Source organism: Oncorhynchus tshawytscha, linkage group LG16 (genome assembly GCF_018296145.1).
Source record: "Oncorhynchus tshawytscha isolate Ot180627B linkage group LG16, Otsh_v2.0, whole genome shotgun sequence".
In the NCBI taxonomy this organism is placed as follows: domain Eukaryota; kingdom Metazoa; phylum Chordata; class Actinopteri; order Salmoniformes; family Salmonidae; genus Oncorhynchus; species Oncorhynchus tshawytscha.
Genome location: NC_056444.1, coordinates 62,731,468 through 62,746,305, shown reverse-complemented (window position 1 = coordinate 62,746,305; position 14,838 = coordinate 62,731,468). Strand labels below are relative to the sequence as shown.

Here is a 14,838-nt window from a genome sequence, read left to right as displayed (position 1 = left end):
AAAGAACAGAGAAGAGGGGGAGGGGCAGCAAGAGCAGGGGAGGAGGGAGGGGGCAATGTGTTTGGAGAGGGGTTGTGCTTTTGGGGGGAAGAAAAGGGGCCATATGGAAGGAGACTTTATGAATGAGCACCTGCCATGGTTCCAATTTTCAATCATGGACTGTGAGTAGACCTGTGTGTTTCAAGTTATATTAGTTGTATGTATGGGATAAACATGGTATACACCATCCAACGAAATGCTTCCTTGTATGTTCCTTCTCGATAATGCAACAATAAGAAATAAAATATATAAATACAAGCATAAAGTAAATGGCTCAGTAGAATAAACATTTTAGCACAAGTATAATACAGGAAGGCACAATTTATAGTCCAATATTTACATTTGTTTTGGGAGGGATTGGGGGGCAAGAGCTTAAATTGTGCAATATTTAGCAATCATTAATACTGTAATTATAAATAGTGTGTGTGTGTGTGTGTATGTGTGGAGGTATAGCCAGGGAAGTGGAAGAGGAATAATGGGTGTGTGTTTGTTCTCAGGCTTTGAACAGCACATGGTCATGGACAGTAATTCAATAATGTGGGCACAGCTGTGGAGGGCATGGACAAGACAGTACATTTTGCAGTCAGTCATTCTACAAACAGTCACATGAACAGGCTACTGGGTAGTTCCACCTCAAAAAGCACAAGAGGATTGACACCCAACATCTGAGATTGTTCTGAAATTGTTTATATAATTAATAACAGATGTGATTAGAATTCCTGCAACATTATTTTGTTTAAATATAAGTTGATCTCTGAGAAATTAAGCTAATTGATTGCACCCGAATTGGCCATTTTAATTTATATGATTCGGGTAATATTCAATAAATATAGTACCCAACATCTGATTTGGACCAAACGTCTTCCTACCAATGAGTAAGACACAAAGGAATCGCCCCAAAAATCCCCCCACGGACATTTAATGCCAATCCCACCCCAACAACCAGTATCAGTTCTCTAGTATGAGTATGAGGCGGTGGCTTGTAGTATTGCTTATACATACTATGTAATGTATTCCCTATTTTTTCCCCCCTGTTGAGAAATTAAAGATTGAAAGTAGTGTGAATGTACCTGGTTTTGACTACTAAATGCAGCAGTTCCTGCTATACACTAGACTATTGTGTTTGTTAAATAGATCACAACATTTCCTTTGCAACTTTGGGTAGAAACCTAATGGACTTGGCACATTATTCAAATACATTGTGTGGTCATCCTCACAATTCAAGCCAGTCCTCCATGTAACCAATTCAATATGTCATTCTCTTACCAACCTAATGCTTCAACCCAAACTCTTCTTGAATAGTCCAACAAGTAGCTCTCTGAGCGGGCTATCCTTATGGTGCAATTCTCATATGAAGACTTTTCCTAGTCCAAAACGTTGATGGAGAAATGGGCTAGGGACTAAAATGTTGTGACAACTCTATTAGATGCCAATATCATCAACATTGTAAAACACGAGTGTGTGTTTGGGACTTTTGTCATTGAAGACCTTAACATTGAAACCATTAGAACTGCTGTAGCCTAATGTTCTGCTTATTCACCAAGAATGGTCTAACAGTAACTAATCCAGACCTTTTTTAGGGGCCATTTCTTGAACACAGATAAAGCCTAAAGAAGGACAAACTGAATTACTTTAATGAAGGACTAGCTTGAATTGTGAGGATGACCACAATGTTTCTATCTACAGAAACGATTTCAGAACAATCTGAGATGGTGGTTGTCATGGCTTGCTGAAATTACATGGAACGACTCACATGCAGCTGACATTCCTACTGCCAATTAGCCAATGATAAGGGGGTGGTGGTGAACCACACAGTAGACTAATTCTAATAATGAAGCCTGCTGCTCTGTCTGTAAACAAAGCCAGTCTTGTTGTCCATATAACAGGCAAGGCAGGCCAGCTCATGACTAGATAGGTCAATCACGCAGGCAGGAAGAAATAATGATTCGATAAAAAGAAATGGTTGAGTGGTATGTTTCATGATTAACAACTCATGGTGTGACAGGGTGTGATTGTGGTAATGTATAGGAATTCAAGTCTTTTTGTTCTCCCAGTCAGGAATAACGAAATGCAGACGCAATTACCTCACGCATTACCTCCCGAATGACCATCGTCACTGCCGTGTATATTCCCCCCCAAGCTGACACAATGACGTCTCTCAAGGAACTACACTGGGCTGTGTGCAAACTGGAAACCACATCCTGAGGCCGCATTAATTGTAGCTGGGGACTTCAATGAAGTAAATCAGAGGAAAACGCAACTGAAAATCAGAATCTATGATTCAAGATTAGGAAATGTCCAGGTTGCCTCTGAGAATAGTATCAACGTATGTACACTCACTCGGTGACTGGGTTAATCAGGAAGTGCATAGAGGATGTTGTTCCCACTGATGATTAGAATTTATCCAAAACAAAAAAACTTGGAAAGATGGTAGCATTCGTGCAAAACAAAGTGAGAATGCATTTAACGATGGCACGGTGACTGAGAACATGGACGTGTACAAAAAGACCAGCTATGACCTCTAAGGCAATCAAAGAGGCAAAACGACTCAGGCACAAGACATATGTGGCAGGGACTCCAGACAATCATGGATTGTAAAGAGAAAACCAGCCACATCACAGACACAGGCCCTCGCTCCCAGATAAGCAAAACACCTTCACCCACTTTGAGGAAAACATTGAGCCGGCGACGCAGCACGGGCCCACGTCGCCGGCTGTGTGCTCGCATTCTCTGTGGCCAAAGTAAGTAAGACATTTAAGCGTGTTAACCCTCGCAAGGCTGCTGGCCCAGACGGCATCCCAAGCCGTGTCCTCAGAGCATGTGCAGACCAGCTGGCAGGAGTGTTAACGGATATATTCAATCTCTCCCTATCCCAGTCTGTTGTCCCTAGTTGCGTCAAGATGTACACCATTGTTCCTGTATCTAAGAAAGCAAAGGTAACTGAACAAAATTACTTGTCATCATGAAGTGCTTTGAGAAGCTAGTTAAGGATCATATCACCTCCACCTTACCCGACACCCACTACAACAGATCCACAGATGACAATCACCATTGCACTGCCCTATCCCACCTGGACAAGGTAAATGTTTTAATAAGACAACTAAAGTGGCCAAAAAATTAAGCTCATGAATCCACTTTACAAGGGGTGTGGAGTCTAACTGGCATACATAATCAGCCCGTGAGTTTCAAGTTTGGGGAAGATAAAGGTGCATTTTTAATGCTGAAAATTATAAAAGTATTACATGCATAATTGTATTTGCAGTCACTTTTGATAATGGTGTTTTCCGCTAATGGAACATTTGCGCTCATAGCTGACTACCATGTGTGCATTGCTGCGCTTATAATGTGAAGAAATAGCCTAATAGTTTATAAAACATTTTAAGCTAAACGTTCTGATCTGTTGCGTCAGCCACATTGCATAAAAAAGTTTTTTTGATGCTAGTCTATTGCAAGACCTAAAAATCAAATGGAATGTTGTCACATGCGCCCAATACAACAAGTGTAGGCCTTACAGTGAAATGTTTAATTACAAGCTCTTAAGCAACAGTGCAATTAGGAAAAATAAGTGTTAAGTAAAAAATTGATAAGTAAAATAAACTAAATAAAAGAGCAGCAGTAAAATACAAGTAACAAGGCTATATACAGGGGGTACCGGTACAGAGTCAATGTACGGGGGCACAGGTTAGTCGAGGTAATATGTACATGTAGGTAGAGTTAGTGACTATGCATTGATAATAAACAGAGTAGCAGCAGCGTAAAAGAGGGGGTGGGGGTGAGAGGGACAACGCAAATAGTCTTGGTATCCATTTGATTAGCTGTTCAGGAGTCTTATGGCTTGGGGTAGAAGCTGTTAAGAAGCCTTTTGGACCGAGACTTGGCGCCCCGGTACCGCTTTCCGTGCGGTAGCAGAGAGAACATGCTATGACTAGGGTGGCTGGAGTCTTTTACAATTTTTAGGGCCTTCCTCGGACACTGCATGCTATAGAGGTCCTGGATTGCAGGAAGCTTGACCCCAGTGGTGTACTGGGCCGTACACACTACCCTCTGCTCGGCCTCTGACCGCAAGGCACTACAATTGCCGTACCGGGCAGTGAGGCAACCAGTCAGGATGCTCTCGATGGTGCAGCTGTAGAACTTTTCGACGATCTGAGGACTCATGCCAAATCTTTTCAGTCTCCTGAGAGGGAATAAGCTTTGTCGTGCCCTCTTCACAACTGTCTTGGTGTGTTTGGACCATGATAGTTTGTTGGCGATGTGGATACCAAAGAACTTGAAGCTCTCAACCTGCTCCACTACAGCCCAGTAAATGAGAATGGTTGTCTAGCAATGATCAACAACCAATTTGACAGAGCTAAAATAACAAATGGACAAATGTTGCACAATCCAGGTGTGGAAAGCTCTTGTTGATTCAGGAGTGTGAATACTTATACTTATGTAAATAAGATTTCTGTATTTCATTTAATAGATTTGCTACAATTTCTAAAAACATGTTTTCACTTTGTCATTAAGGGGAGATCGGTGAGAAAAGAAACAATTTAATCCATTTGAATTCAGGCTGTAACAACAAAATGTGAAATAAGTCAATACTTTCTGAAGGCACTATTCCAGACTGACATTGTCGTGCTAGAATTTTGGTCATTTCTTTCTTTTTGGATTATGCGTGTGTATTGTTTTATATTGTATTGCTTGGCATTAATGCACTTGTGGAGCAAGAAATGCAAGCATTTCACCTGCGATAACATCTGAAAATCTGTGCACGCGACCAATAAACTGATTAGATTTAAAAAGAGTGCATTTACACAACTTGCTCTCTGCAAGAGTCCAACAGACACGCAAGACCACACCGGGATCAAAATAGACTCTGGAAGTTTCAGGTGAAATATGGACCTATGCAAGATAAAAATGTGTCACAAAGGGAATGGGTTATTGCTCATTGTCACAAGGGAAATGTGTCAACCATGACATTAAGCCCATCACAACCAAGTTTCAGCTTTACAGTAGGTGATAACCTAATAGTGACATTTTATTTGTTCTTGTGGATTTTGATTCAGAGCCATGACCTTTGGATTGCTTCCATCCAGCTTTAGTACACTACAGAGTCATGTTCTATATACACACACGTCATTTTCAGCACTTCCAAGTGAATAAATAGGCTTTAGCAGCAACAACATACAGTAGCAGCATCTAGGTAATACACAGAAACTGTCTAGGCATGGTGCCTGTGTTTTTTCAAATTTCAAATAGTGCTACATCCTGTATGATAGTGTATACACTGACAGCCTCATTGTCCCAATGCAAAATAACAATTAGCTAGGCAAATATCAAACAATGGAGACAAATAAGACCTCTTTATATAGAATGCTTGCTGAAAACAGCACCTGAACCACCATACCACCATTGCTCAAAGCAATTTTTTATTTGCATCACATTTTTGGGAAAAACCTTTGCAATAAAAAAAACCTGCTTCACAATAAATCATACATTTTGCTAGGCTAGACATTGTCCCATAAAGACAATCTTCTTGTGATCTAACCTACCCTTACAAACTTGTCTTTAAACAAAGGATTTCTGTAATTTCAGGCACACAATTGTCAAAGCCAAAAAGGTGGCCACCCCTCACTGTAGTTTGTCAGACAGAAATGTGACCTACTGTATGTCTGTCTCTATCCCTCTCACCGAATTGACCTCAAATATAGTCTAGGCACTATTCCGTCAAGTCTGTAATAAGCAAATGACTGAATCAAAGATGAATAGCTTACTGCATAGTTTAACAAAAGAGTTGGGAGTTATGTAATTAGGCGCATTATTAAATTGAGTCATGGTTGAACAGTGTTGACAACATCAAATCCTGAGGCAATATTGCCTGCATCTTTGCACTGGATGAAGGAACAAGTATTTATTTTAGCTGAGGGGTATACAAATCATTGAGGGGTCATTGCAAACATTGGAATTGGGCAGCAATCAGAAATGATCATTCTCAAAATCATGACTTTTTAAAATCATGTGTTTCATTGATCAGACAGTTATCACACTTCTGACACCAGGGTAAACTCATTCATAGACACTAACGTTACCATTAGCGCCTATTGATGATAGTACTGTGTCTTCTGGCCGGGGCAGTTTTGTTAAGGGCTTCGACTCTCGTTCTGAACGTTAAAACGCGTCGCTTGTGGTAAGGTTTTGGAAATCGGCGAGGTATAAAACAAATGAAAAGGTTAAATCACTACACACCTTTGTTCTGTTAGGGTTCGCACACGGTCATATTGCCATGATACTTACAGTGAATGTTTACGGAAGACAGAGACAGCCACCCGTGCTAATTAGCCATCTAGCATGCTTTGAAAACCTATGCGTAAGCTAACTGGGGAGGAAGTGTAGTTCCTCAAGTGGAGGAACAACGTATGGATCTGTGCAAAACTGCTACAGTAAGTGTACATGTTTTATTTTAACGATTCTTTCTCGGTGATATGCCCATTATCTTTCATATGTTTCCAAAACCGTTTCGCAAGCAATTATTATCGACGTTTCTCAACTTCAAACCACAGTGCCGGGAATTGTAGTTCACATACAGCCAATCCGTGGGCGAAGCTCACATGCTACGCCCACTGCTGAAAACCCTAAGCATAATAAGGGTTTTCAAGAATTAATACCAGTGAAGAAGCAGGCTCACCACCTGTTATTGAAGCCAGTCTTACATATTAGTGTGTCAAAGACGGGCAGGCCACAGAATTGTCCTTATGGTTCAATATTAGGCTAGGTTTTAAATGTTTAAGTGGATCTGCATTACAATCCACAGTATAACATATAGTTGCCGGAATTGTATCATTTTCAATTGCCATGACATTGGGCGACAACTGCCAGTGGTACCACATATTGATACATGTGCTTCGTTAGTTAGTTAACATAAATTCAGTAACTACAGCTGGTAGTCCTGTGTGCTAGCTACCACACAGCTAGTTATCGAACGCTAAAATTTGAACGAATCTACTCGAAAACCATTTTTTGCCGTGCTTTCCTTACCTGGCTCCAAATATTGAATCTGTGTTAACGTGTAATTCCATAACGGTGTCTATGATCATGGACTCCTAACCTGCTACGAAAAATCAAATCTGACTTGTAATTTGACAAAAGCTGTATCCCCTCTAGCCATGACCCGCCCATACCATGAATTGTGGAGGATATATAGTGCGTCACATCTGGTTTTCATGCGCAGCAGTAGTGAGGTGGCTACCCCTTGCGTAAGACGTACTTATTGCAGCTATGTATGTATCCTTTAGGCATGAAATAAAAATAGCTTAAAAATCAATACAATAAAAAGAGTCATTTAACATTCAAACAGCCTGCCCAGAGAAGCAAAGTTTGTTCCCTGCCTCTAAGCTCTGGGATACCTGTAAAGTTACACATTGATCTACTGCTACAGTTCTCCCAAAGCATAAAGGCTACAGTAGCTAACGTTAGCTAGCATACGGAGGCTTGGGCCAGCAAGTTAGGTAGCTAACGTTTGCTAGCTGCACGTGCACAACACTCGCATGTTACTTTTCTCTACTAACATTTGACACGCGTACGACATTAACTTTTATGGTCCTAGACTAGTGGTGTATTGTTGTGCTACAGTCCACCCTGCCGATACACATCAAATAGTGGCCAGAGAGGGGCGTTCCAGAGAAGGGTGTAATTGCAGACCGCAATTCCGGGCGGTTTCTGTTATGGGCGATTCTTGATATCAAGTTATATCCGCTGATGATCGCCAACGGCCCGTGGCCGTTTCTTTGGCTGCAGTTAAAACACTTAATAAAAGACACACCATACCCCTCAGCTCTCAAATTAAGTGGGCACTTCAGGTGACTTTTCATGACGTCGACGCGTATACACTTGCAGGGACTTTGTATTTATTATTAAACAGTAACAAGGGGGGAAGGAATTATTTTTAAATAGACCACCCTTGGCCAGAAATTCGCCACTCGTTCATCCCGCGATGATTGTGTTTTCAGCCACCGGTAACTTGTGGGTGATTTATATTCGCGACACATACAACACACACACAACACACACTGCAACAAGGCAGTTAACCTACTGTTCCTAGGCCGTCATTGAAAATAAGAATTTGTTCTTAACTGACTTGCCTAGAGGTAAAAAAAAAAAAAAAAATGTTGAAAGACTCAAGGATCTGGCCCTGATTGGACAAGAGGAAGATAAGATAATCGATGATGAATATTAGATATAGGTTATGTTTCTCTCTCACACACACACACACACACACACACACACACGGTTGTTGCCCTGGTACTGACAGGCTAGGGACACACCTGCCACGAATGAAACACATAGTGTGAGAATGCATCTTTCCTAAATTTAATGAAGCATTTATAAGAATCAATAGTTTCACAAGTAGTGTCAATCCCAGATTGTCTCTCCTTCACATAATCATATTATACCTTTATTTGTCTAGGCAAGTCAGTTAAGAACAAATTCTTATTTTCAATGACAGCCTAGGAACAGTGGGCTAACTGCCTTCAGGGGCAGAACGACAGATTTGTACTTTGTCAGCTCAGGGATTTGAACTTGCAACCTTTCAGTTACTAGTCCAACACTCTAACCACTAGCCTGCTGCCCTATGGTGATGGTGGCTCTGTGGCAGCTGCCATGTATCTTCATCTATGAGAACCACAAGTTTGGCATGGGGCGTCTGTAGAGGTCATCTGCTAGCACCGAGTACTTCGAGAAGAGACTATATTCCTGGCCTCAAGGTAGGAGGCGCACAGTCAGTGAATGTACGTTATATCTGCTTAATTGACTTTCCTGTCTCTGGGTGTAGGTGGACGGCATGGACATTCTGTGTGTGAGGGAGTCCAAGTTTGCTGCAGACCACTGAAGAGCCTGGAAGCTGAACTGTGATTAGTTGTAGAACTGGATAAGAGGAGTTCTGATTGGTGCAGAGATGGGAAAGTTATAACTGGTTTAAGAGCTTGAAGAGTGTTAAGAATAAATTTGTCTCAGACAATCTAATCCCAGAGCGATGAAAAGCTTTTAGTGTCACGTCAGTGTCTCTTCCCTAACAGAGGGAGGCTATGTGACCAACAAAGAGAGACTACTCCAGAGACTACTACAGTACAGAACTGCAACTGTTCCCAGTTTTAAATTAAATAGTACCTGCAAAACACCAGTCTGGCCTTCTAGGCAGAGTTGCAAAGAAAAAGCCATATCTCAGACTGGCCAATAGGGAGTAGTACACAGCGTTGTACGGGGTGTTCAGTTTCTTGGCAATTTCTCATATGGAATAGCCTTCATTTCTCAGAACAAGAATAGACTGATGAGTTTCAGAAGTATTTGTTTCTGGCCATTTTGAGCCTGTAATTGAACCCACAAATGCTGATGCTCCAGATACTCAACTAGCCTAAAGAAGGCCAGTTTTATTGCTTATTTAATGAGAACAACAGTTTTCAGCTGTACTAACATAATTGTAAAAGGGTTTTCTAATGATCAATTAGCCTTTTAAAATGATCAACTTGGATTAGTTAACACAACGTGCCATTAGAACACAGGAGTGACGGTTGCTCATAATGGGCCTCTATCTACATAAACAATCATCCATTTCCATAGTCATTTACAACATTAATGATGTCTACACTGTATTTCTGATCAATTTGGTGTTATTTTAATGGACAAATTTTTTTATTTTCTTTAAAAAGCAAGGACATTTCTGTGACCCCCAACGTTTGAAAGGTAGTGTACAGTTTACAGACACAGTATATTTTACATGTGTTATTAGCCCCACCCTCAGCTCCATTCAATCCTCCAATCTATCTCTTAACACCATCCATATAGGATTTCTATTTGCCATATATTTTTCAACTGTGATGCTTCTCAGAAGTTCTGAACCTTTCTATTCTCATAGTTTCTACAGATTGTAAATTAAAGATACTTTAAAATCTGGAAAGCTGGGAAGGTTGTATCTCCCAGATATGTAAAAAACAAATATGAGCTGGCGCACACCCAGAATAATAGTTTGTGTAACGGCGGATAAACTATCAAAATAAAGAAAGTCGCACACTCCATGTATAATCTCCCAGCAATTGAATGGGTATTTGCCAACGTTTCTGCATCTCTGTGCCTTCCTCAGGGTAATCAAATCAAATTTATTTATACAGCCCTTTGTACATCAGCTGATATATCAAAGTGCTGTACAGAAACCCAGCCTAAAACCCCAAACAGCAAGCAATGCAGGTGTTGAAGCACGTTGGCTAGGAAAAAACTCACTAGAAAGGCCAAAACCTAGGAAGAAACCTAGAGAGGAACCAGGCTATGAGGGGTGGCCAGTCCTCTTCTGGCTGTGCCGGGTGGAGATTATAACAGAACATGGCCTAGATGTTCAAATGTTCATAAATGACCAGCATTGTCAAATAATAGGTCTGGGACAGGTAGCACGTCCGGTGAACAGGTCAGGATTCCATAGCCGCAGGCAGAACAGTTGAAACTGGAGCAGCAGCACAGCCAGGTGGACTGGGGACAGCAAGGAGTCATCATGCCAGGTAGTCCTGAGGCATGGTCCTACGGCTCAGGTCCTCTGAGAGAGAGAAAGAAAAAGAGAATTAGAGAGAGCATACTTAAATTCACACAGGACACCGGATAAGACAGGAGAAGTACTCCAGATATAACAAACTGACCCTAGCCCCCCGACACATAAACCACTGCAGCATAAATACTGGAGGCTAAGACAGGAGGGGTCAGGAGACACTGTGGCCCCATCCGATGATACCCCCGGACAGGGCCAAACAGGAAGGATATAACCCCACCCACTTTGCCAAAGCACAGCCCTTACACCACTTACCATCCTGAGACAAGGCCGAGTATAGCCCACAAAGATCTCCACCACGGCACAACCCAAGGGGGGCGCCAACCCAGACAGGAAGATCACATGATTGACATCACATCAGTGACAGTAATGTCATGAGTACTTGAACCAGGTTATGTAGACACACAGTGCAATTAGTGTAACCAATGACAGTACTGCGGGGGGTGTCATAATGATTAAGTTAATAAGTTAATTTGTGAAACTGTTAAAAAATAGTATATGGCATATCAAATATATTATGCTATTGTTATCATATAGAAACATAATGGAATATTGTACCCCATATTAGCATCAACATACATTGTTTCTTTCAATTTCACATAATTTCGTATTTCATTTTTGTTACATGTAATCTTTTGGTTCAACATTAATATATAATGAACATCATCAACACAGGGAACATATTAGGTGTACTGTATGCTAATAAGCTGTAAAATTGTTTTTACAAATTGTAAGTCTTGTTCATAAAGGAAAATGTGTTCATAAGAAGGGCCAGAGATCAAAGTCAATATTCAGACCACCAGGGGTCAATGTTTTTAGACAGGATATCCAGTAACCCTCCTGTTGTAGTAGGATCTCCATGTTACCTCCTCTCCTTGGTAGAGCAACATGCTCAATGCCTGTGTATTTGAGGGAGGAGATGGGATGGTTAGCTTCAACAAAGTGAGCTGCTACTGGATAGTCAATGTTCTTACACCTGATTGAGCTGTGGTGTTCAGCTATGTGTTGTTTTAATTGTCTTTTTATTTGTCCTACATAGGCTTTTCCACATGAACAGGTGTTGAGATAGATTACTCGCTTGGTCTTGCATGTGATGATACCCCTAACATGGATCTTTCGACCTGTATGTGGGTGTCTGAAGAAAGACGTTTTTATAGTGCTATTGCACTGTGCGCATGAGCCACGTGTAGTTTCCATTTGGGATAGGTGTCATGAGTGGGCTCAGGGGGCATGTCAGATCTCACCAAACTATCTCCAATATTGCATAAACATAGCATGCATCCTGGTGGTTGCAGTGGACTAATTCCCTGGATAGAGAATGGAATATTATAGGTTTGAATCTCACTGATGCCACATCACAATAAAAAATTACATTTTGCATAATTAATGCCTAAGGAAATTAATTTATATATGTCTATATTGGTATGTGTATGTATATATGTGTGAATGCGTGTATGGATATATATATTTACCAAAACAATGTATGGGGGACTGGAAATGATGCAGACAATTACATTGATGGAAGCAACATTCTTTCCGCAATATTAAGCTGATCCACCCCTTAAAATAAAATAAAAATGAATTTCCATGTTTCCTATCTGTACTTGAAGTAGAAAATCAATAAAAATAATAAAAAAGTTTACGCCAAGTCAGGTAGCAGTGTTATTAAAAGTTGTATTGAAACATTCAGTGAACGTTTTTAAGGAAGTTATTAAAATACCTCCAAATATATTTCTGTTCTCAGAGTATTAATGAAACCTCCATAAAAACACTTTCAAGGAACCAGAGTAAAATGTTCTCAGAACCTCCCTGCAACCTAAAAATAAACCATCCCAGAACAGACCAAATGCACACTTATGTTTTCAGAATGTTGAAAAAACATTCTGTTTTACCAGGCAGGAAATGTATGGCTTTGTTCCCACAACCTTTTTAAAAAACAAAAACATATACTATGTTCCCACAACTTCCAAGGAACCAAATGTGTGTGTTGGGAAATGTTTGGTAAAGCAGTGTCAGTACAAGACCCATCGCACAGAAACAGACAGCAGATTTTGTCATTGTTATTTGTTGATATCCTCTGTTTGAGCCCTAATGGAGGGTGAGTGTTGACGGAGGACCCCGTTGAAGGCTGCTTTGCATGTTGGTTTGGTTTTTACTGGGGCAGGGATAGGGTCAGGGTGGCACAGAGCATCCTTGTCTCCTAACCCCACAAACATCTGCTCAACTAATGCAAAGTTTTTTTGCATAGGAAAATTAAAGTGTAGTCTTTAAAGGCTGAGGAGTTAACTAGGCATACATGTTCATTACTTTTGGATCCATCGACACTAAAGGTAACATAACTATTTAATAATTACCAGACCTGAAACTCTTGGCTGGTGAGACTAATACTAACCTGTTCTCCAATAAAGTGTTGAAAATATGTCTGTACCCTAAATCATTATCTGCTCAATGTATTGATAAGCAAATCTTAGTTTGTGGGTTATATACCCTCAAATCCATTTTTTTTACGGTACTATCAAACCTAATTTACATTCAAAATGTATTACTACTCAAAAGATTACATGTATACATTATGCTCATTGTTTCATGTATTAAGATAATTGTATGTCTGTTTAGTCTTCCCTCAGTTGGAATATATGTGAAGCTCTATAAACTATCCACAGTTCCACACCCATAATAACACATGAAATATACCAGACTTTCTTTGTGGACAGAGCCAAACTGATTTGCCTCGGATGCAAATATCTACTGTTGTGCTGGGGATGGAGGCTCAAGCTGCAGGCAACATGATACAGAAGACTGGGTGACATTTGAATCTCAACAGTGGAAAGGGCTTTTCATACCCTTTGGGCCTATCCTTGGTTTTTCAGAGATTTGGATTTACAATATTCATGAGCCATGGGGATGCATGATGTCATTGTTAATTAAATGTTATTTTAGCCACAGTAATAATGTAGATTCAATATTCTGGCTGTGGTGTATGATACATTAAAGACATTCCTTCCATTTATTTTTATTCTTTGTATGCATGCGTGCACATTTCCCAGAATGCCTTAGTTTAACCCTCAAGTTGACCCTGAGGCCTTCAAAAAGATGCCAAACAAATAAAATGGTCGGTAGAAATATAATCGGCTATTCTAAGCACAAAGGTTAAAAGAGTATATGAACATTGTTTCCAGAGAAAGGTGATACATTTTTTGGTATCTGGATGAGTGAGTGACCTGTCAGATTCAACACAACTCTCATGTTCTGCAATGGTTCTTTCTTTAAAGGGTTCTAGTTTATGCCGTTACGGTTTGTGGTAGATGGAGGCAGATTGTGGTAAATTGTGTAATTCTGTCATTGCACCACACTATCACAAGGGGGAGTTAGAAAGCTGATCTATCGATAGTCTAAACTGTGGCACAAATTGACTATCTTTTCATAAATTAATGGATGTGTTTCCAGTCCGAAAGTCTCTCTTCTCTGGCACTAGTGTCCTGCATTATAAAAAAAAATATATATATATGCTGGCGGTGGTCCTGGAGTTGAGAGAAAACATGGGTAAATACAATGGCGCATTTACACTTGACATGTGGACTGACGAATTTTGAAAAATAGGCACGGTGGGCTTTTGGTTTTAAATAACAAACAGGCTTTATTCACCACAGTGTGAAAGAGTGATAGCCCCTCTACATAAAGTATGTCTCTGAAACACGGAGTCCTTTGCTGATGTGAAGAAACGGAATGAAAGAGAGTGCAGCAAGGATTTGTCAGCATAAAGCTGAGTGACTCACTCATTCGTGGCTTTGGATCCAAATAAATAATTACCAACATTCTTTCTGATAGTCTTTAATAAAGACATGTTTTGACTGTTTTAACCAAGTTAATCTGCTGTGTGTGTGTTAATTATTTGTGACATTGTGGTTACAATGAAGAATGTAAATCATATAAATCGTATTCATAATGAATAATCGGAATGCTGTTCCAAGCTTTTAATTTTTCCTTAATTTTTCGTATGAATTTATTTGATATTTTTAGACAATACAAAACATACAAATGACAACTACGTCACACCTGCCCAGACCCACCTGCTCACACTCCCATCTCCAGCGCCCACATCACTCTCTGCCACATTGCCTCAAACTACACCATTTTGTTTCTCTCTGTCGTCCACACGCACTTTAAACTTTTGGATAATAAAGGCTGACATTGGTTGATTTTAATACTTCTGACAGTCAAATTTC

General features: G+C 40.2%; 1 protein-coding gene across 1 annotated transcript in view; it reads right to left on the bottom strand.

Annotated features, from left to right (window-relative positions):
* Positions 1-7,210, bottom strand: part of LOC112232564 (E3 ubiquitin-protein ligase MIB2) — an 84,606-nt gene extending 77,396 nt beyond the window's left edge. The window contains exon 1 of the mRNA XM_024399618.2: positions 7,060-7,210. The gene's annotated coding sequence lies outside the window, so the exon portion shown is untranslated. The remainder of the gene's footprint in view (positions 1-7,059) is intronic.
* Positions 7,211-14,838: the final 7,628 nt, after the last annotated feature.